Source organism: Delphinus delphis, chromosome 1 (assembly GCF_949987515.2).
Source record: "Delphinus delphis chromosome 1, mDelDel1.2, whole genome shotgun sequence".
Taxonomy (NCBI): Eukaryota; Metazoa; Chordata; class Mammalia; order Artiodactyla; family Delphinidae; genus Delphinus; species Delphinus delphis.
The window spans coordinates 13,629,110-13,650,448 of NC_082683.1; the positions used below are offsets into that span (position 1 = coordinate 13,629,110).

Here is a 21,339-nt window from a genome sequence, read left to right on the forward strand (position 1 = left end):
CAAGGACATTTTAAGGATTTTGCTGAAGGGAAGGCTTTCCTACCTAGGCACACAATTGTCGCTGGAATTTTAAAGAGCTAGAGAAATTTGTCAACCAGAAATTTCCCAGTGGGGTCTTCAGCCCAGCTGAGCAGGCAGCAGCCACAATGACTCAGCCTTCTCGTCCCAATTACTTCTTCATATTGACTGACAATGGACATCAGAATTGGCCCAGGGTATCCAGGGGCTGAGACTCTCAAGGAAATAACAAGGGGGCCGTATACCTGGGGCCTGGACCGCTTCTCCCCTGATCAAGGCATGAGAATCTGCCTGTTTTCACTGGCACCCCTCCCCCACCCCACCCCCAAGATTTTAACTTTTACATCTAAGTCTAAGCTTTTCTGTTAGAACCTCCTAGCAGTCAACAGCGAGAGGTCTCCAGAAGACCCAGGCGTCCATTTCTGTGCCCTGGAAGTAGAATCATTTATTTCTGGCCTCCAATTTTGATTAAACTCACCTGCTAAATCCATGACCTCAAACCTCCCTTCCTCTCTGCCCCCTCCCTCCCTCCTTTCACCCCAAGAGCGGCCCATGTAGTCCAGGAGAGCACCGACCGACTGGAAAATTCCATTCCGGGCCTGCCCAGCTCGTCTCCCACCGCTGAGTGCCCTGCTGCCTCCTGACAATTTCACTTTTAACTCTATTTACATTCTGGAAAGTACATAAGATTTCTACCGTGTACTTTCCTAATGTCAGTTTTCCCACGATGAGAATAAGGCTGTACACACCCATATTTTCCGAAGCCTATCATAAACCTCCAAGTATTCAAAATAGCTGAGCTGCGCCGTCTCACTCACTGCCCATGGGGCAGAGGCTGGGGCGGAGATGGCCCAAGGCCAGCGCTAGGAACCAAAACTCACAGCTGTTGGCTTTGCTGTTCACTGAATGACCACTTGCATTACTTTTAGGTGGCCCTTCTCCACGCCTACATGACTATGTTATTTCTGATTGGAGCTGTCACACCTGCTAGACCACTATAAAGCCCAAGAAATGGACAGACACCAAAAATGGTGCCCAGGGAGGCTGCAGAGCAGGGGTCACCCGAGCCCTCGTCACCCAGGGAGAGGACTCTGGGCCTGATCTGGTGACCTACTGGGCTGGGCTTTGGACCAGAGCCACCATTCCTGATGCTCTTCAGGATTCCAGAGAATTTGAGAAGAAACAGAACGCATTGTGGCCAGGCATGTGACAGTGGGATCTGGAAGCTACTGAGCTTCTGCGTGGGTGGTAGGTGGGCTTTCTCTGGAGGACGTCAGATGTCAGTCACTGGAGGTGTTTTCTGATCAGTCTGGGTTTACTAGAGACCTTTTGCTTGCTGCAAGGCTAAGCGGGGCGAGGCTGCAGGCATCCAGCAGTGAGCTGGCCTGTGTCTCCTCCTCTGCCTCTCACCCTTAATAAGTAGTTGTTGAATGAATGAATAGTATTTGAATATCCTTCAGTCTGAGCTGAAAGACATACATTCACTCGAAGCGAAGCAACAGAGGTTATATGAAAGAGGACAAGCTTGGGGGTCAGAATCCCACTCCCAGCCTTTAACCCTTTCAAAGCCTTGGGTTGGCAAACTTTCTGTAAAGGGCCAGATGGTTTTGCAGGCCAAGAGGTGAAATCGAACATACTATGTGAGTACTTACATAACTGTTTAAAAATATAAAAACTATTTAAAAATATAAAAATCACTTCTTAGCTGGTGGGCCCTACGGAATCAGAAAATGAGCAGGATTTCACCTGGCCCACACTTGGGCGACTACTGCTCCTTGTTTCCTTTATCTGCAAGTTGTGACCAGCCCTTGTCCTGTTGGGACTGGAGAGAGTCCATACGCCAGAGGTAAGGTGTCTGGCAGCCTTTAGTACATGATAACAGCACAATCCTAAAAGCCCTATGATGTGGAAGGCTTACCAGGTCCCCAGCACTGCTCTGAGAATATGAACTCCTCTGACCCTATTATGATCTCTGTTTTACAGAAGAGAAAACTGAGGCTCAGAGTGATACAGTCACTTGCCCAAGGCAGAGCTGGGATATGAACCCAGGTAGTTGGACTCCAGAGTACCTGCACTTAACAACCATGGTCGACTGCTCTAGGAGTCCTTGTTGCTGCTATTAACTCATTCTCAGTCATCCTAAGGTCATCTAAAGTGAGCCAGCCCATGGATCCTCTCCAAACAATGAATGGCACACAAGCGTCCCTATTTGGCTGTGGTGTGTATGTGTTTCTTTTACTTGGCCACTGATTTACTCCCTGAGTTACAATTGCTTGGGCCTGTTGGTTTGACATCTCTGAGCACAGGCTCGGGGATGGAGGGGAGATGAAGGGGAGGAGGCCTGGGGACGGTTGAGTCAAGTGGGAGAGGCATCCAGTTTACAAACATGCCGACGAGGCAATCTGTGTCTAATTGCTCTTGGAGCATGAGCTGGTTTCTCTCAGTTCTGAAAAGAAAGACAAAGGGTGGGGCCAGAACAGGAACTAGAGGGGAGTCCTTTAAAGAATGGAAAAAAGTGGCCTGGTTTCAGTCTGGAAGCAGGGGGATGGACAAGGTGACCTCTCAGGGCTGCATCCTGCCTCCCTGTTGAGCTGGAGAGTGTATAGCCCACAGCGGAAACTACTTCATAGGTGCAGATGTTCTCCTTACAGTTTGGGTTTTCAAAAACCCCTTTTAAATTTTTTAAAATATAGACTGAGGTTGGAGATACAGGATCTGAGAGGATTTACGAAATCTCTCGTTCTCTCGGCTAGTCTGGAAAAGTTTTAGATTATTATGATGTTGGTGCTAGGGACTGAATGTTTGTGTCTCCCCAAAATTCATATGTTGAAATCTTAAACCCCAGTGTGTTAGGGGGTAGAGCCTTTAGGAGGTAGTTAGTTCATGAGGGTGGAGTCCTCATGAATGGGATTAGCATCCTAATAAAAGAAACCCAGGAGAGCTGCCTCACCCTCACGAGGACACAGAGAGAAGACATTTGTCTATGAAGCAGGAAGTGGGCCCTCACTAGACACTGAATGTGTCAGTACCTTGATCTTGGACGTCTCAGCCTCCAGAACTGTGAGATATAAATTTCTGTTGTTTGTAAGTCACTCAGTCTATGGCATTCTGTTATAGCAGCCTGAACTGACTAGGACAGAAATAGAGTCATTAGCGTCTTTAAATCTAATCAGATTGGAGAGCCAATTCCAGAAACCCCCGAACGAATTCAGAAAACTCGTCTTTAAAATTCTCTTCCTCTAGAACCACTCTTGATACCAAAATCTGTATTAGTCAGGGTTCCCCAGAAAAACAGAATATATATATATATATATATATATATATATATATATATATATATATATATATATATATATATATAATGGAAGCTGAGAAGTCCCACTATCTGCTGTCTGCATGCTGGAGACCCAGGAAAGCCAGTGGTATAATTTAGTCCAAGTCCAAGGGCCTGACAACCAGGGGAGCTGATGATGTAAATCCCAGTCCCAGAGCAAGAGAAGATAGGTGAGATGTCCCAGCTCAAGCAGTGAGGTAGGAATAAAAAGGGGCAAATTCCTCCTCCCTCTGCCTTTTGTTCTGTTCAGGCCCTTCATGGATTGGATGATGGCTACACACTTTGGGGGGGGTGATCTCCTTTGCCAAGTCCACTGATTCAAATGCTAATCTCATCTGGAAACACCTTCACAGACACAACCAGAGATAATGTGTAATCTGGGCACCCCATGACCCATTCAAGTTGACACATAAAATTAACCTTCACAATTGGGCATAAGAGGATTTGCGTTTTCATGTCAAGTGATACTAGGATCTCCGAGTCATGTTAAAGAGAGAGAGAGAGAATTTCAGAATAGTAACAATGGCTTTTTCTGTGTGGTTGTTTACAAGAGGAGATTTTTTTTTTCTGTACAATTTCTTGTATTATTTATTTCCTACAATAAGCAAATGTTACTCTTGAAATCACCAAAGGGAGAAGTCATTCAAGATAAAAATATTGCTAAGAATAGGGCTGTGTCTTCTTCCAGAACCCAGTGGGAAGTTACCTTCTCAGTGGAGAAACCATCCAGTTTATACAGGGGCCATTTGTCATCCAGGTCTTTCCCCAACTCCCTCTTATCTTGCTGACAAGGAGAAGGATGGAGATGGGGGCTCTGAGCAAGTGAAGCTATGGCAGCATGACTCAAGCAGCCCATTGTGAAAGGAAGTAATCACAAGAATCGGTTTGGAAATAAAATACAACTCCAGGTCTTGTAGCCAGGAGATGCTGCTCGAGCATTTGGATTCCAAGCTCCCCTGAAACCCTACAGTCCAATTGGAACCAGGGGACAAGTGAATCAAGGTGACCTTTACGAAGGATTCTAATCAAAATGTAGCCCAGAATCAGAGTTAGGGAAACTATGAATGCTAACTGTTAAGGATTAGTGAGAAAGGTACAAAATCCTACCTATGGGAGTTCTTTAAAATCTTGCTCTGTAAGATGGCCTGTCAATGTTAAAGAATGGTGGTGTTGATTTGTTGTTTTCATTAAAGCAATAGATGGTACCCAATGCAATGCCTGACTCATCATAAACACTATTAAATATTGATGATTCCCAGGTACTGTTCTTGGTACTGGAGACACTGCAGTGAATAAAGCAGAGGAAGTCCATCCCCTCCTAGGGGTCCTTGTTGCTGCTATTAACTCATTCTCAATCATCCTAAGGTCATCTAAAGTGAGCCAGCCCATGGATCCTCTCCAAACAATGAATGACATGGTGGGGTAGGACGGTCTATATAATTGGTGGGGTAGGAGGGTCTATATAATTGGTAATAAACAAAGGGATAAATTAAAATATACTGTTAAGCAGAGAAATAGTGTTATAAAAAATAAAGCAATTTTAGGGATAGAGAGAGATGCTAAGTGGGAATTTTGGAGAATTTTAGACTGGGTGGTCAAGGAAGGTATCCATGGGGATAGGACAGTGAGCAAAGATCAAACTGAAATGAATAGGCAAACCATGTGCATAGCTGGGATGAGTGTATTCCAGGAAGGAGAAACAGTAAGTGCAAAGGTCCTGAGGTAGGAGTGAGCTTGTGATGTTTATGGAAAAGCAAAGAGGTCAGTTTGGCTGGAATGGAGTGAGAGGAAGGGAGTGGTAAGAAGCAAGGTAGCGAGAGCCAGGCCAGACTTCTCTGGACCATGAGACAGCTTTGGCTCTGGCTGTCCAGTGTGATGGGAGCTATTAACATGCTTGGAGCAGGGGAGTGGCACAATTTGATTGATGCTTCAAAAAGATTCCTGGCTACTGCAGTCTCAGCTAAACATGTTATATTAGCCTTTATTGCTGCATAACAAATTACACAAACTCAGCAGCTTAAAACTACACCCATCTCTAACTTTACATTTCTGTAGGTCAGAAGTCCCTGTGGGCCAGGCTCAGTTCTCTGCTCAGGGTCTCACAAGGTCAGAACCAAGGGGTTAACTAACTGGGCTCTCATCTGGAGGCCCCCGGGGTGAGAATCCACTTCCAAACTTGTTAGGGATGTTGCAGAAATCATTTCCTTGTGGGTGTAGGACTGAGGTCCGTGTTTGATTGCTGGCTGTCGATGGGGGTTACTCTCTGCTCCTAAAGGCTGCTGGCATGTTTTCTTCGCACCCAGCAAGGGCATGCTGAGTCCCTCTTGGACCTTGAATCTCTTTGACCTACACACGTGTGATATATGATTTAGCTGTACTTGCCAGAAAGCTATTTGGGTATGTGCAAGCCTCTCTAATGTGGAACTTGTAAGTCTGGAGTTATGAAGTCAAGTCGACAATACCAGTCTCTATTGCACTCTTTCGGAGCATTTATTAAGCACTTCTGTATTCCTAAGGGTGTTGTGTATTATGGAAGGATTAAAAAAAAAAAAAAAAACTAGCAACAGAAAACTTCATCTCACCAGGGAGCTGAGATTAATAATACAGAAAGCAAGCAGTGGATTTGTTAAAATACAAGGGCACTCAGTGCTAGAAGATGCAAAAGTGGGAAGAATCTGGCAGGGGGTGTGATCCTATGTTTATGCATCTCCCACCAGGTCAATTCATGGCTCATGCCTGGCCCAGTAACTAGCAAGGGTTTCATCCAAAATAGTATTTGTCCAGTGAGTGAACAAGTGGATGAATCAATTTGTTTCAGTTTTCCTACCTGAAAAAGAGGGCTGTTGTCCTTCCCGCCAGATCAGAAGGATGTGTACATTTGTAAAAAGCAAAGCGGGATCAAATGTCATGTCATTTATCATGGGGGGTGTCAGAGATTGTCTTCAACATGCCCCTAGGAGAACAGTGGGGGAAAAGCATTCACATCAAAGACATGTAAGTGGCCAAGACTCTTAAGGGATGACCCGAGTGCCCCTGGGAGGAAGGGCAAGGGTGCAGAGGGCTGCGTGGGCATGCTGAGGGCAAACTCATTTTCTTCATAACACAACAGAGGGCTTCTCTGCCCGGAGCTGGCCAAGGACGGGGATCAGTTCCCAGGGGAAGAAAGGGGTTGACCAGTTGTCCCTTGGGTCTAGGATTAATATTTTAATGACAACCATAGGTTTTATTTATAATATCCCCAAACTAGAAACCACCTAAATGTCCCTTAATTGTCGAATGGATAAATGAATTGTGGTATTTCGTACAACAGAATACTACCCAGGAAACATTTTTTAACAGCATAAACTCCAGATAAAGGCAATACATAGATGACTGTCAAAAGCATTGTACTGAGAAAAAAGTAGCCAGACACAAAAGGGCACCTCTTGCGTGATTCTGTTTGTATAGGAGGGTCAGGAAGAAGCAAAGCTAATCTAGGATGGAAAAGCCAGAATAGAGGTTATCCTTGGGGTTGGGGGCAGTGACTGGAGATGAGCACGAGGGAACAATCTGGGGTGTTGGGAATGGCTTATATTTTCATTTGGATGGTGGTTCATTTGGGTGTGTAATAAGTAAAATGCATCGAGTTGTTTGCTTGAGGTTTTACTGTATCTTACTGTAGTATTTTACTATAAAGTATACCTATAAAAAGAAATAGAATTGTTCTAACAGTAGTAACGTCAATCATGTATTCAGTGATACGTTAGCTCGGTACCTCTATTATCTCCAGCCCTGGGAGGTCGGCATCAGGATTCTTACTTAATAGATAAAAAGACAGATGTGTCATATTCCAAGAGCGTAGAGTTAGGAAGTGGCAGAGCAAGATTCCAGCCTGTTTTCAGAAAGGCTGGCTGGTTGGGCAGGGCTTACCTAATACCTGCCCACAGTAGACTCAGCATTCTTTCATAACTTAAACTAAAACTAGCCAGGTGTTGGAGTGTGCCCTGCCTTGTTCCTGAATTCCTGTCCTGGTGGCAAATTGGCCCATGGTCCATGCAACTCTTGTTGAGGGACCCCATGCCTTTCTGTCCCCTCTAGGAAGCAGAAAGCTTGAGCCCTGGAGGATGGGAGTAAAATGTCTCTTGCTCATCCCACCCTAACCCACTTGCTCCCCACCTAACCCCTCCACTCAATAAGATGCCTACGATCTGCACCTTGGCCTCCAGCAGGAAGAAGTTATATCGTGAGCGAATCAGGCCCAAATAGCCTTCGGTAACAAGCAGGCACTCTTCAACCGAACAGGTGTAATAGACTGATGTTTATCTTGTAGGACGTTTGTGTTTATAAAGTATTAACACGAAGACCAGATTGCTTCTCCTGCCAAGCAGGCAGAGTCAGATTAGCAAGGAGGGAAGCGCTGAGTGCTACCCTTTGAGGAAGGAGCCCTCAAGACGCTCACCTTTATGAGCTAGGATTCTTGATTTGCAGAATAAATCCATTTCGCCAAGGGTGACTGTGAAAAAACTTTCTCCTGGGCTTCCCTGGTGGCGCAGTGGCTAAGAATCTGCCTGTCAATGCAGGGGACACAGGTTCGAGCCCTGGTCCGGGAAGATCCCACATGCCGCAGAGCAACTAAGCCTGTGCATCACAACTACTGAGCCTGTGCTCTAGAGCCTGTGAGCCACAACTACTGAGGCCACGTGCCACAACTACTGAAGACCGTGAACCTAGAGCCCGTGCTCCGCAACAAGAGAAGCCCGCGCGCCGCAATGAAGAGTAGCCTCCGCTCACCGCAACTAGAGAAAGCCCGCACGCAGCAACGAAGACCCAACGCAGCCAAAACTAAATCAATAAAAATAAATAAATTAAAAAAAAACCTTTCTCCTAGGCTTCTCCTATCACAAAATCAAAATAGGTTCCAGAGGGCAAGAAAGATGCTCTGATGGAGAGAATTGATCCATTTGGGTAGAAAAGAGGTTTGGGTGAAAGTCAAATGTTAGACACACCTGGTGCTGGGGTCATGTTGAGGGAAAATTTTCCAGCAGCCTACATTCCCAGCTTCAGATAGCCGGTCCTGATGTTTGGAGACTCTCTTTGTCTCCTGTGCCTGGGAACCCCTGAGGGCACGTTCATTCCTTCCAGAATTTTGCTTTTCTCCCTTCGCTGCATGGTTTCTCAACCTCAGAACTGTTGACCTCCGGGGCTGGACGACTCTTGGTTGTGAGGATGTCCTGCACATTGTTGGATGTTTGGCAGCGTCCTTGGACTGTACCCAGTCGATGCCAGTAGCAGTCTCCACCTCCACCAGTTGTGACAACCAAAAGCGTCTCTAGACACTGCCAAATATCCCCCTGGGGGGCAAAAATCGTCCCTGGATGAGGCCACTCTGTTTCATTGGACTGTTTCTAACGGCTGCTGTAATAAAGATGCAATATCTCGCTGGACCAGTAAGGCTGTTACCCTGATAGCTGAGCTGCCCAGCCCGAAGGGTCTAAACTCAGGGGCTTTGATTCTGCAAAATGAGTTCATTCCCTAATTCATCAGAGGTAAAAATGTCACATGCGTTTACTTAAAACGGATGCAGATCCGGAGAACAAAGTGACACTTCATTCAGACCACGTCTTAAAATAATAGTTTGAAGGAAACAGAATTGTTACTGAGCAAATTCCGTTTGCAAATGTCCAGACCCTTTGGTGCCGAAGCGAGGAAGTCTAGTCTTCCTTTGGGTTGCCTTTTGGAAGAGAAAAATAAAAGACCAAAAAATTAAGGGTTCCTTTATTGTGCCTTTAGCTTCTGAGTCCAGCAATTCATTCTTATGTGCTAAAGGACTTCTGTGTTTATGAGACACTATTATTTAATGTAGGCCTATTTTAAATTGTAATTTTTTTCATTAAGTTGCCTCATTTTACTGATTAAGACCAGTTTATAACCTAGCTTAGACTGTGCTCCTTGAGTAATAACTATTTTTCTTTTAAAATATTCCTTAATAACCTCTCATCCATTTTAAATGTTATTCTAAGTCAGAGGAGCCTCCCTGTTAACAAATCTGTCCTCCTGATGCTGAGTGATGTCAGAGGATGCAGGACTGCCAGGCCCTCAGTGCACTTTGCTTCAAAAATCTCCGCAGAGGACACAAACAAAATCGACTATGAGACGGTGACTTCTCAGCCTCCGTGCTCTTGAGGTTGATCTGAAACAGACAAAAAAGAAACATGGGTCATCGGCCCCAAAGCTTTCTAGCAAACTCCTTAAAGGAGTCTTGCTGGTAAAAGAGGATTGAGGGTGTGGAGAAGTGGGGCAGTCAAGGCAGGGGAGTGATGGCCAGGATATCTGTGTCAGCACTGTCCCCATACGCCAGGCACTGCACTGGGCCCCTTGCCTGGGCCATCTCCCTCCCTTTCCCCCACCCCTTCCAGCACTAAGAAGTAAGGATAATTATCCCCATTTGGCAGTTGGAAACTGAGGCTCAGAGCAATGAAACAACTTAGTGCTGCAGAGGTGGCCTGTGGCAGAGTCAGAAGCTGTCCCAGGTCTGTCTGGTTCCCAAGCCCAAGGTCATAACCTCTCGGCACCGGTGGTCCCTGACAATATCCTCATGCAAAGAAGGAGGCCTTCCCAATTGTGCTCTTCAGATCACTTTCCCCTCTATTGTCTCATCTTGCATCACCATTACTCTCAGGAATAATCACCATGAACCCCTTTATCAGATGAGATGACTGAGGCCCAGAGAAGGGGAGGGAGTTGCCCTCTGTGTCCATGGCAGAGCGAGAGCTAGACCTGGGTTTTTGGCTTCAAGGTCTGGAGCTATTTCCTTTTCCTCCTGCACCACCTGTGGCTTCCCTGTGGTTGGCTGCACAGCCAGCCCTGACCTGGTGGCCCTGGACCAGAGAGGGCACTACAGAGGCAGCCGTGGCTGGTCGAGCATCTCACGGGCATCCTGTATCCCATCAGTCTCTCATCCTTCTTCCCTTCTGGCAGTTCCAGCTGTTCTTTGGATGCTGGACTGACCCAGAGATAAAGAAATGATGATTCCCCTCACCAACCCCCAAAGACACTGAGAAAGTTCTAGAGGGTGATGGCAAGCTATCAGATGAAAGGTCATGGGTGTGATAAGCTGCGGGAGACCTGAATCCTGGTCTTAAATTGCTTATTAATTGTCTTTGTGACCTAGGCCAAGGCCCTTCCTTTCTCTGGGCCTCAGTTTACCATCTTTATAACAAAAAGATTTCCATTCGAGATCATAAAAGCCACTTCCCTGTGATCCTCTGTGATGGAGAACTATGGTTTGGGAATCCAACTGAGTGACAGTATAGCCGGACTCACTGATTAATTTTGTTATTCATTTATCTGTCTGTTCACTTTTTTTTCACGAAGAACCTACTGAGTACCTACTATGTGCAATATATTAATGGAAAGTATTAGTAGAATAAGTGCTGTAACAAATCACTTTAAAATCTCAGGGGTTTTGTTTTTAATAATTTGTGTTTATTATATAAACTATATTTATTATAAAAATTATTTCATAATTAACACAATAGCATTTTATTTCTCACTCATATTACTGTCTGTCAGGGGCTGTAGGAGGACATTACTCCATACTGTCATTCAAATACCCAGGTTTTTTCCATCTTCTGGCTCTGTCCTCGTCTGGGTCCATCCAGGCAGCTGATATAGAGAGAGGGTGTGGAGGATGGCACAGGAGGTTTCTAGGGGTCAGGCCTGGAAGCCATATTCCCCTGCCGGGATTTAGTCACATGACCACACCAAATTGCAAAGGAGGCTGGGAAATGTAGTCCAGCTGAATCCCTGGGAGGAAAAGGAAAAAAAATGGGGTTTGGGGAGCACATAGCACAGAGCAGCACTGTGTACAAGCATAGCAAAGACACCTTCAGACCCCAATGTGAACTTGGGCAAAGGAGCCTGGGACAAGCTGGTCCAGATGGAGACCTGACTGGCAGGTCCAGCATCAGCATCCTTCAGGAGCCTATGCACTTGGCCCTGTTGTCAGCCCAGGGCACGCTGCCTAATGAAGCATTTCCCCAGTCCCATCACATTCCCTTGCCTACATCTCAGAGGGAAGAGGAATGACTGAACAAGCCCTGCCTTTCTCTGGCCTCAGTGTCTCCCATCCATGAATTGGGAAGAAAACTGACTGACACTGGCTCTCCGGAGAATCAATCAGAGAAGCATCAGGTGTCTTCAAAGGGCCACAGAACAGCCTTCCCAATCCTTCTTATTAATAGTAGAACCACAATAGTATCAATAATGAAACACAAATTAATAATAAATAAACAAACTAATGATAAATAATACATATGTCATGAATAATACATTAATACTACAAGGCTTTTGAGCATTTATTGCCTCTGACAGAGGGGAATTTGATTAGCTGGCTGGAGAACACAGAGGGGGAATATTTCAGAAGAGTCTGGGAGGTTGGGGCAGGGGTTGGACACCTGAAAGTGGCAGGCACGTCTCCCTGCAGAGGTGTAAAATGTTTGATGTCTTTGGTGACCCAGAACTGACCTGGCCTTCTGCTGGGGGATGTGGGAACCAGGAGTCTGAGGGTGGGGGCTTTGTGTCTAGATGTCTTTCCATGGTTCAAATTAGAGTGGAAATCCGTAACCCAATAAGGCAAAAACACAAAGAAACCTTCCAGCCCCAACAGAATTTGATGTTATTGCTAAGGCGAGGCCAGCTGAAGATATCTGTAGCATTTATTTGTTCATCTGTAGACTCATTCATGCATTCATTCATCCATTCATTCATTCAATAAATATGTCTTCAGTACCAACGGCATGGCCAGCACGCAGTTACTGAGTCATGTTTTTGGCACTCCAGGAGCTCATCGTTCACAATGTTGGGAGACAGACTGGCAAAATGAAGGGTCACCCCATGCAACGTGTTAGGGTTATTTTAGATGCCATGAGAGGGGCACTTAACCATGATTTGGGGGTTCTGGGTGCAAGGTAGGTGAAGTCAGGGTGTATGTTGGGCAGCCTCTAAATTAAGTGATGTCTAAACTAAGACCTAAAGGGTATATCAAAGCGATGGGGGGTAAAGTGATGGTAGGTGTTCCAGGCAAAAGGATGGCAGGTGCCAGGACCCAGTAGTCAGAAAAGGCATATTTAAGGAGCTCTAAGGAATCCAGGATGACTGAGGCTCAGCATGGAAAAGGCAGAGGGACAAGAGGCAGGCCATGAGTCGGGGAAGGGGTTTGGACTTCATCCCAAAGGCAGTGAGGAGACAAAGGAGGATTTGGATCCGAGATGTGACATCAGTACGCTGGGCTGCAGCCCAATCCACACTGCTCCGGGGCTACACGGTTCACCGAGCCCCGTCCCATGCAGTGCTCATGTGTTGGTTCATTCATTACTTCATGCGTGCAGCACACAGGCTGAGCACCCACCACGTGCCAAATATCCCACAGGGAGGAATGCCAGGCCCCTGACCTTAAGACGCTCCCAGCCTGACTGTAGAAACATACACAAAGAACCGTATGTTATATTACGAAGCGATGTGGACCGGGTATGATTGAGATGTTTACAGGGGGCTGTGTGCTTATAAGAGAGAGTGTCAGATTCATGGAAGTCAAGGAGGGGGTGATTGTGGCATTGAACCTGGAAGGACGTGTACAAATTTCCCTAGGTGGACTCAGAGCAAAAGGGCATTCCAGGAAGAGGAAATGGCACAGGCAAAAAGAAGAACCTGAGGATATCTGGGAGGGTTGGTGGATGGGTAGCACAGACGCAGTGAGAGACTGATTGAGTTGGAGAGGCTGAGAGAGACCAGATCATTAGGGGCCCAGTTGTCCATGACAGAGGCTGAACTTGATCCTGAATTGGAAGGCAATGGGGTGGGGAAATTGCATGGCATTAACCAGAGAGGTGGCGTCATCATATTTGCATTTCAGAAATATCACTGTGACTCCGATGTTGCGGGTGGATTGGAGGGGCAAAGCCTGAGGCTTGGGAACAGCAAGGTGGCTGTGCAGGGTCCTGATGGGGATTTTAAGGGCCCGAACCAAGGCAGGGTTGGTGCAGGGCAGTCACAGTTCTGAGAGCTACTGGAGAGGAAGAATTGATCCATCTTAGAGACGGATGAGCTATTAACCTCCCCTCTTTGCTCAGACATTTTCTTTTCTTCAAAGGCCCCCCTCTATCTTCTGCCCCACCTCTTGCCCCCATTTCTGCTAACAAGGAGGTGATGGCTGGGAGCACCTGTTAGCCCAGCATGGAAGGGTGTGTTTCACAGAACCCTCTATACCTGCCTGAAAGATATGGTTGCAGTAATTGGTTGTTGTAATAATATTTATTATTGTAGTAAGTACATGGTGCGGGGTGCCCAGGGCGGCTGTCGTACCACGCTATGGTATTTATCTTCATGAGATGGGGTGACCTCTTTTCTTCCTGAGTGGTGGTGCATGGAGCTCCTGTTATCACGTGGAGATAAATCCGAGCCCCACAGAAAGGGGAGGGTGGCGTGAGGAATTTACGTGACCCTGACTCCCACGGTCCACTCCGGCAGGTGGAACAAAGCTGGTGGAGCTGCTGCCACCACCTGACTGTCTGTCTGCCCCAGGTCAAGTCTCGGTGTGGTCCAAGCTGGTTCTCCCAGGGAAGAGGGGTCCTTGAGTTCTCTGCACCACTTCTACACTCTCAGACACAGAAGAGGGTGAGACACTGTCCCTGTCCTCAGGGAGCTCCCAGTCTGCTGGCAGAAACAGCCCTGCCCTCTGATAGAAAGACGGTGGTCCACTGCTTTTGATTCTTCTCTAGTTACTTTGTATCAACAAGTGATAACTTGGGTGACACAAGATAGGCACTTCTGGGCTAAGGGAACTGTCCAGAGCTGGGTTCAGATGTCAGGGATGTGATGGGACAAATTTATCCATCCAGCCTCAGGTCTCTCACAGTCCCAGAAAGGGTCTCAGACACACCTCCCTGGCCTCCCTGGGATCCTCTGCTGTCTTTGAACTTGAAAATGGCCCCAACCACAGTCATTCTGCTGCTCCCTTGTGGAAGTGCTGTGTCTTGCTGGTCTAACCAGCAAGTATTCAGGAATCAGCAGGGTTCATTGTGTGTGGGTAGAGTAAATGAGGGAGAGGGTGAAGGGAGATGAAATCAGAGGGATGGGCAGGGACAAAGGTGAGTGTGGGTGGACCATCTAGGAGGCAGGGCAATAGACCAGCAGTAAACGGCGGCTGGGCTCAGGAAGGTAGTGTAGAGTTCAATTCTGGATTTATTCTGTAGAGCCTGCAGGCCTTGCTGGTGTTCCCCGAACTGGGGAGAAGGAGGGGGACACATCACTTCAGTTTTGGACCTGTTCATTTGGGAGGCCAAAGGACATCCGAGTGGTTCATCAAGCAGTAACGTGGTGCTCTGTGTTAGGGGTTCCTAACCCATCTGCTACAAGCTACCTGGTTACCTCTGCTGGTGGGGAGGCTACCGGGACCCCAGCTCAGCCCAGTGTTCCCAGGAGAAGCAGGACATCATTCCGATGCAGCAGCAGCGCCTCTGTGCCCTGGTTCTGAGCCTTGCAGCTCTGGCAGTCACCCTGCTCGGGTGAACGCCCGCCTTCCTGCCCCAGGGCCCTGCTGGTTGAGCCAGTGCCGCTGTCGATGGATGCCGCAGCCTGTGGTCTTTGCTCTGCCCCTGTGCTGTCTGCTGACTCACTCCTTAGGTCCCTCTGTCCTACCATCCTTGGTACTCACCGCCCAGTGGTGACTTCCTCTGTTGGATGGAGTTCTGCCTGACCTCTGTGAGGAGTCTTAGAGGACACTCTGCAGGAATACCAACATCGACCCAAGCAGATGTGATCAAAGAGGCAGGTTCACAAGGCACCTGGGGTCACGGCGGCCCTGAGCTTGGGCTGCGCCACAGGGAAGAGGTGCTTCTGAGAAGGCCCTCCTGGGAACACCACCCACTCTAACTATAGAACAGCCTAGAGGATGGGCAGAATTAATGTGTTTCTTTATTCAACACATGCTCGGATCTGGGCACTGTTCTAGGCACACAAGTAACATGGCAAACAGAAAGAGTTAGTGGCCTTGTGCACTGAGAATGTACAATGAACACATCGTTACATGGCATTTTCAGTGTCCTAAGTGATAGGAAGGGAGGGGTATTTGGGGAACTGTGATAACCTGGGGAGGCCAGGATACTTTTCTTGAGGAAGTGAGATTTCCATGAATCCCTGAAGGATGAACAGAGTTACACAAGCAAAGCATAAGGGCTTGAGAAAGAGGGGACAGCCTGTGCTGGGGCCCAGAGGGGAGACTGAGGCTACACACGAGGAAGAGCAGAACACAGCAGGACCTGGATAGGGGGTGAGAGCCAAGCCTGGGCCAGATCACCCCAGAGAGCATTTGCGCCTCTTTCTGCGGAGCAATGAGAAGCTCTGAAGGCCCTTATGAAGGCCATGGCATGCCTTTTAGAGAAAGCTCTCTGGCTGCTGGTGGAAGATGATTGAAGGGCATCCATGGGTGCAGGAAGCCCAAGACAAATCCTAATCTCACAAGTTACGTCCTTAAGTCGCACCATCATCTACCGAACAGCCACGAGGAGGCAAGTACCAGGGCAGCATTTACTCTCACTAATCCTTATAGCGGGATGGACTGTTATCCTTACCTTCTGACTGAAATAGGTGAAGAGGTCTAGTGGTTTAGCCATGGTGGACCACGGTGGGATTGTAACTATGGTGACCAACTTGTTTTGGTTTGCCAGGGACTTTCTAGTTTTAACACTGAAAGCACCTGTTCCAGGAAACCCCTGGTTCCCAGGGGAGACTGAGACACCTGGTCACCCTAGTATAACTCATGCCTCTTTGCACTACCTGTACCCCTCCCATGGAAACCCTCTCTGACTCCCGTCTAGCCTGGGGCCAGACATGAGCCAGCCCTCTAGAAACATCCTCCCTGAGCTGGAAAAAGGGAAAGGAGTGATGCTGGGATATTGCAAAGAGAGTCTCCAGGTAGAGGAACTATTTGTCATCACCACATTGGGAGGGTGCCTGGTTCCTAAATATTGCCTGCGATTTTGCTAAAGGTATCTTTTTTTTTTTGGTACACGGGCCTCTCACAGCTGTGGCCTCTCCCGTTGTGGAGCACAGGCTCCAGACGTGGAGGCTCAGCGGCCATGGCTTACAGGCGCAGCCGCTTCGCGGCATGCAGGATTTTCCTGAACCGGGGCACGAACCCGCGTCCCCTACGTCGGCAGGCGGACTCTCAACCAGTGCGCCACCAGGGAAGGCCGGCTGAAAGTATCTTTACAGGAGTGGTGTAACTGCTGTCAGCGATAGAGGGGGAGAGTGATGGCCCCATTCCGGGTAATGAACTGCTTAGTTAAGGTGAACCCGTTTCCACTCCTGATCCAGCTTCTTGATAGGGTGCTTGGTGGGGGCGGGGGGAGGGCTTACGCATCGACGCTGATTGGTGGCAAATTTAATGCCGAGAAAGAGCTCCATCTTTAGCTGGTGGCTGATTCATTGACAGGTTCGCTTCTCGGAGAAATGGCGTTGAGTTGTATAGGCAACGATGGCGTCAGGATTCAGGCTCAGTTAACATCTGACATGGGGTTGATCAGAGCTGGAAGACCCCGAAAATGCAGTTCACCCCTCATTTTGCCGATGTGAAAACTGAGGCCCAGAGAGAGGGGCAACCCGCCTGAGGTGCCAGAGCTGGTTGGCAGCACAGCTGAGCCCACAACTCACGTTTCTTGTGCTCTTTCGACTGGATTCACTGCCTCCTGGCTGGTGGATGAGCCCGTCTCTCCCCACCCCTGCCTGCTCAGCGGCCCCTTCTCACCAGCCCAGGGGCTTGATTCAGGGATCCTGGCAGCACGGGGCTTTTTGGATCTCCTCCCTTTGGTTTTCTGTCCTCTGCTTTGTAGAGGATTCCTGGTGGGTGTTCTGGCTCTGATTCCGGTCCAGATGGGATGTCTGGCTGAGCTGGACATTTCTGAATCTCCTACTCCATGACCAGCTTCCAATGTCAGACCCCACTCTTCCCACTTCCATCCCAGGACCGTCCTTCCTCAACTGGACAATGGGGACTGGGGGACGAGGGAGCATGGGGATGCCTCACCCTGCTCAGGGGTGCCCCCTTGTGGGCAGGGCTCGTGATGAACAAACTCCTAGAACGTGCTTCACCATGTTGGACCCTGTGATTGTTCCCACGTCTACATTACACATGGGGAAACGGAGTCCCATGGAGGCCACATAACTTGCCCAGGTTAAGACTGAGTGGTGGGGCTAGTAACTTGAACCAGATAACTGACTTCAGATTTGTTGGAAGCATGTGGGTGGGAGAAGCAAGGAAAGTGAGGGGGAGGGTATTTTCAGAGAAAGAACCAACACGGAATCTTCGGAAGATGATGGGATTTTGTGAAAAAGGAGCTGGAGGAATGTTAGACCTAGAGGAGAACTTTCCCTGGGTTTCTCTTTTGCAAAAAACTCCTTGGCCATGAACTCTTGTTATCCCCTCTCCCGTGTGTCTGTTTCTGGGAAGGTGAGTTCTCACCTGTGATCCAGGTGTTGACGAGGGCTGATGCAATCCTTGCCTGGTACATATGTCAGAAAATCACCCTGCCACCTGCTTCTCCTTCCCTCCCCCGGCCAGTGATCCTACCTCCAAACCCAAGACTTAGAGCCCATGCATTGCCTGAGGCTTCTCCAGGCCTTGGGTAGGAAAGGTCTAGGGATCCCACAGTTCACTGTGAGGCTCTCGAGCCTGGAGGGAGTGGGGTCTCCCCTCTGCCCCCATCCCTCGCTGGGACCTGATCTCACCCCGGACCTCTGTGTCTGCAGTCTCCCTCTCTCCATCATCATCTACCCCATCTGAGAGCCAGGCCTCTGATGAAGATACATTCAATGCAGCGGCCAATGGCGGGCAACCCCCCGAATCCTCACATGACCTCAGCAAGTCCCGTGACTCTGCTGCGGCGGTAGCAAACGTGGTGGACAGCTTGGCCTCGCTCGAACTCGGACAGATCTGGGTTCAGATCCCGGCTTTGCTGCTTACAGGGCAGCAGTACTGAGCCAGGCCCTTCACCCCCATGAACTGCTGTTCCTCCTTTGTGACAGAAATATTCACAGGGTGACATGAGCACTGAGACCGCCCGCCCAGAAGAAAGCTCAAAAAAGCATCACTCATATTCTCATTTGAATACTCTACTGATATTAATGAAACTCCCATCCCAGAAGGAGAGGCAGATATGCAAACAGACAATTACACTCCAGCGCGACATATGCAGTAATCGCAGCGTCTTACCAGGAAGACACGCGCAGGCTGTTCCAAGAGCCGATGGAAAAATGCGAGTGAAAGTTCTGGGAGAAACTGGAAAGCGCCATGCGCCCAGGGAAGGAGGTTTTAGTCCTTAACGCTGAGGCCTCCTGCCTGCTCTGCGGCCCCGCACGCCCCCTCCGCCCCTCCCAGGGGAGCTGAGAAGAGGAGACACCTCTGCTCTGAGCGATTCGCCCCCATGCCCCTCCCTCTGTGACTTCAAGGACCTCGGGAATGAGAGACACAGTCACTTTCCGAGAGAGGTGTTTCCTAGTGTTTGTTCCAAAGGACTCTAGCAGGGTGGGAGCTAGGAAGTGGCAGATGAGGCTCAGGGTCCTGCAGCGGGAGTGAGTGCCTCTTTAAGCCTGGCACCCTAGGCATCTCGCTTGCCCCACCCTCGTGCTGGCCCTGGTTCTAATCCTACAATGGGCTCCAGAGTGTACAATGTTACAAAAAAGTTTCCCACCACCGCCCAAGTTTGGAGAATCACAAGCACACTCCAGCTTCAGGGCCTTTGCACGTGTGGCATCTTCCATCTGGAATTCTCTCCCTCTAGAGTCACACATAGCTCACACTTTCCTTTATTCTGGCCCTTTCAAGGGAGCCTCCTGGGTCGTGCCCTGTCCACAGCAGCCCCTCCCCCATTACTCTCCCTTGCTTTACGCTGATTTGCTTTTCTTCATTACACTTATCACCACCTGACATATTTCTCATCATTTGTTCCTTTGATTATCGTCTCCTCTGCTGGACCATCGTCTGCCAAGAGCAGGACCTGCCTGTTTTCACTGTTGTATCCCTGGTGCCTGGAACAGTACCTGGTACCGAATAGATTCTCAATAATTTTTACGGAAGAAGGCAAGACAGATAGAAGGAAGGAGAGAAAGTTTTGAGACATTTTGAAGGGAAGGACCATGTTTAATTTTGTTTAAACCAAAATTTCTCACACTTAGTTGATAATGGAAATCTTGTTGCCTGATACGTCTATTAGCAGCTCATTCTCTAAACAAGCCAGAAAATACTGTCTTAAGGGGTCAGAAACACCCCCATGCCCCCACCTTTTAATTCTCCTCTTCCGGTATCCCAAGGACCTCCTCTGTCTGCTATGCGGTGGGCTTTCTCTGCTCTCGCCCAGGCCTGCCCCTGTGAAGCCTGTGCCCCAGACACCTGCTACACCTGTTGGCGCTCCCAGCACGACCACCAGTCACCAGAGTTTCCACCACTTCCTTCAGTGCCCACCAGGCTCACACCTGTGATTCCCTCAGGGCTCGCCAAGAAACAGTGACCCTGCAAGCTGGCATCCCGCCCTGGCCCGCCTCACATACATGCACCATCTGCACCCGCCTTGGGCTGGCTGGAAGATTTATACATCTGAAAATGTGTCCTTTCCACCGCCTTCTGGTGGGAGGGGCCGTTCTCTGTTCTTGAGCTCCTCAGCCATCTGGACGGTTGATGCTCATCTTAGCTGTAGCTCCAAAGGTGAGACATGCATCCCAGCCCTGCTGGGAAGGTGGGCGGCGGCAGGGGGGTCATCCCAAGGCTGGGAACTGTAGCAGAGGGGATCAGGTCCTGGTCTCCTGCCATGGTCCCCCAGCAACACACTCCCATCCTTCCCAGGGCTGGATGGGAAAAGTTTGCTGGCCCATTCTCACCTCTCCCATCCTTAGCTGTGTGTAGCGTGGTGGTCATAACTGAACCAGAAGGTCTGGGTTTGAATCCCAGCTCTGCTACTTACAGCTCTGTGATCCTGGCAGGTTACTTTGCCTCTCTGTTTCCCCATGGAAAGTCGGAATAATACTAGTTCCTTTCTCCTAGGATTGTTGTGAAAATTAAGCGAGTCAGTGTGTATTAAGCACGGAGCCCAGTGTGTGGCACAGTGGGCGCCGTGGAAGTGTGAGCCGTTATTACTATTTCACACTTGACTTGGCTTTCCCCAGCATGCCCCCTCCCATTGGGGTTCATCCCCCTGCAGGTGGCCTCCTTGTTTGTCATGGGTTGGCACTGGCTGGGCTTGGGGACTTCTCGGATCATCCGGCCTGGGCCAGGTTTCCCCTCTCCCCTCCCCCAGTCCCTCGCCGTAATCCTACCATTACCCTCGCCCGCTTAGTGTGATCGTCTTGTGAATCTGTCCCTCCACTGTAGGCCCCTGGAGGGCAGGGCCATGCTCAAGCCATCCTGCTTCCTGCCCGGGGCCTGCTCAGAGCAGGTGGGAGCACACTCTGGGGCAGAGTGAATGAGGAGAGGAGGGGGCAGAAGATGGGTCCTTCCTTCTGCTTAGCTTGATCACTGCTCTCACGGGCCATGTGTCTTCTGTGGGGCTCCCTGCAAGCCTGACCTTCGGTCTAAGTTAGACGCCCCCTGGGGGTGAGCCCCGGGTTTACCCCCTTACCCTGGGTATTGGGACCTGAAGCCTTGGACCGCACAGGTCAAGTCTGCCTCGAGTTTCCAAATTGATCCCCTCTAGGTTGATTCTTTTTTCTTTCTTTCTTCTTTTTCCGTAGCGTGTTGTAACCATGAAGCTCCAGGCAGGGGTCAGACACCTGGGCTCCATCTGCTTAGGTTGCCTGCACAACTCAAATCCCCCAATCCGTTCTGGCTAGTTTTCTCATTAAGACAATCAGACTGGATTGCTCCATTAGATCAATGGCTGGACATCAGCCAGCAGGAAGCCAATCCAATGAGCCTGGACGATCAGCCCAAGAATGAGGTCCCTCATGGAGCTGCAGTGGGC

General features: G+C 49.0%; 1 protein-coding gene across 3 annotated transcripts in view; it reads left to right on the forward strand.

Annotated features, from left to right (window-relative positions):
• The window catches only part of IGSF21 (immunoglobin superfamily member 21), a 269,529-nt gene that overhangs the window by 108,678 nt on the left and 139,512 nt on the right, over positions 1-21,339 (forward strand). The gene's annotated exons all lie outside the window — the stretch shown is intronic.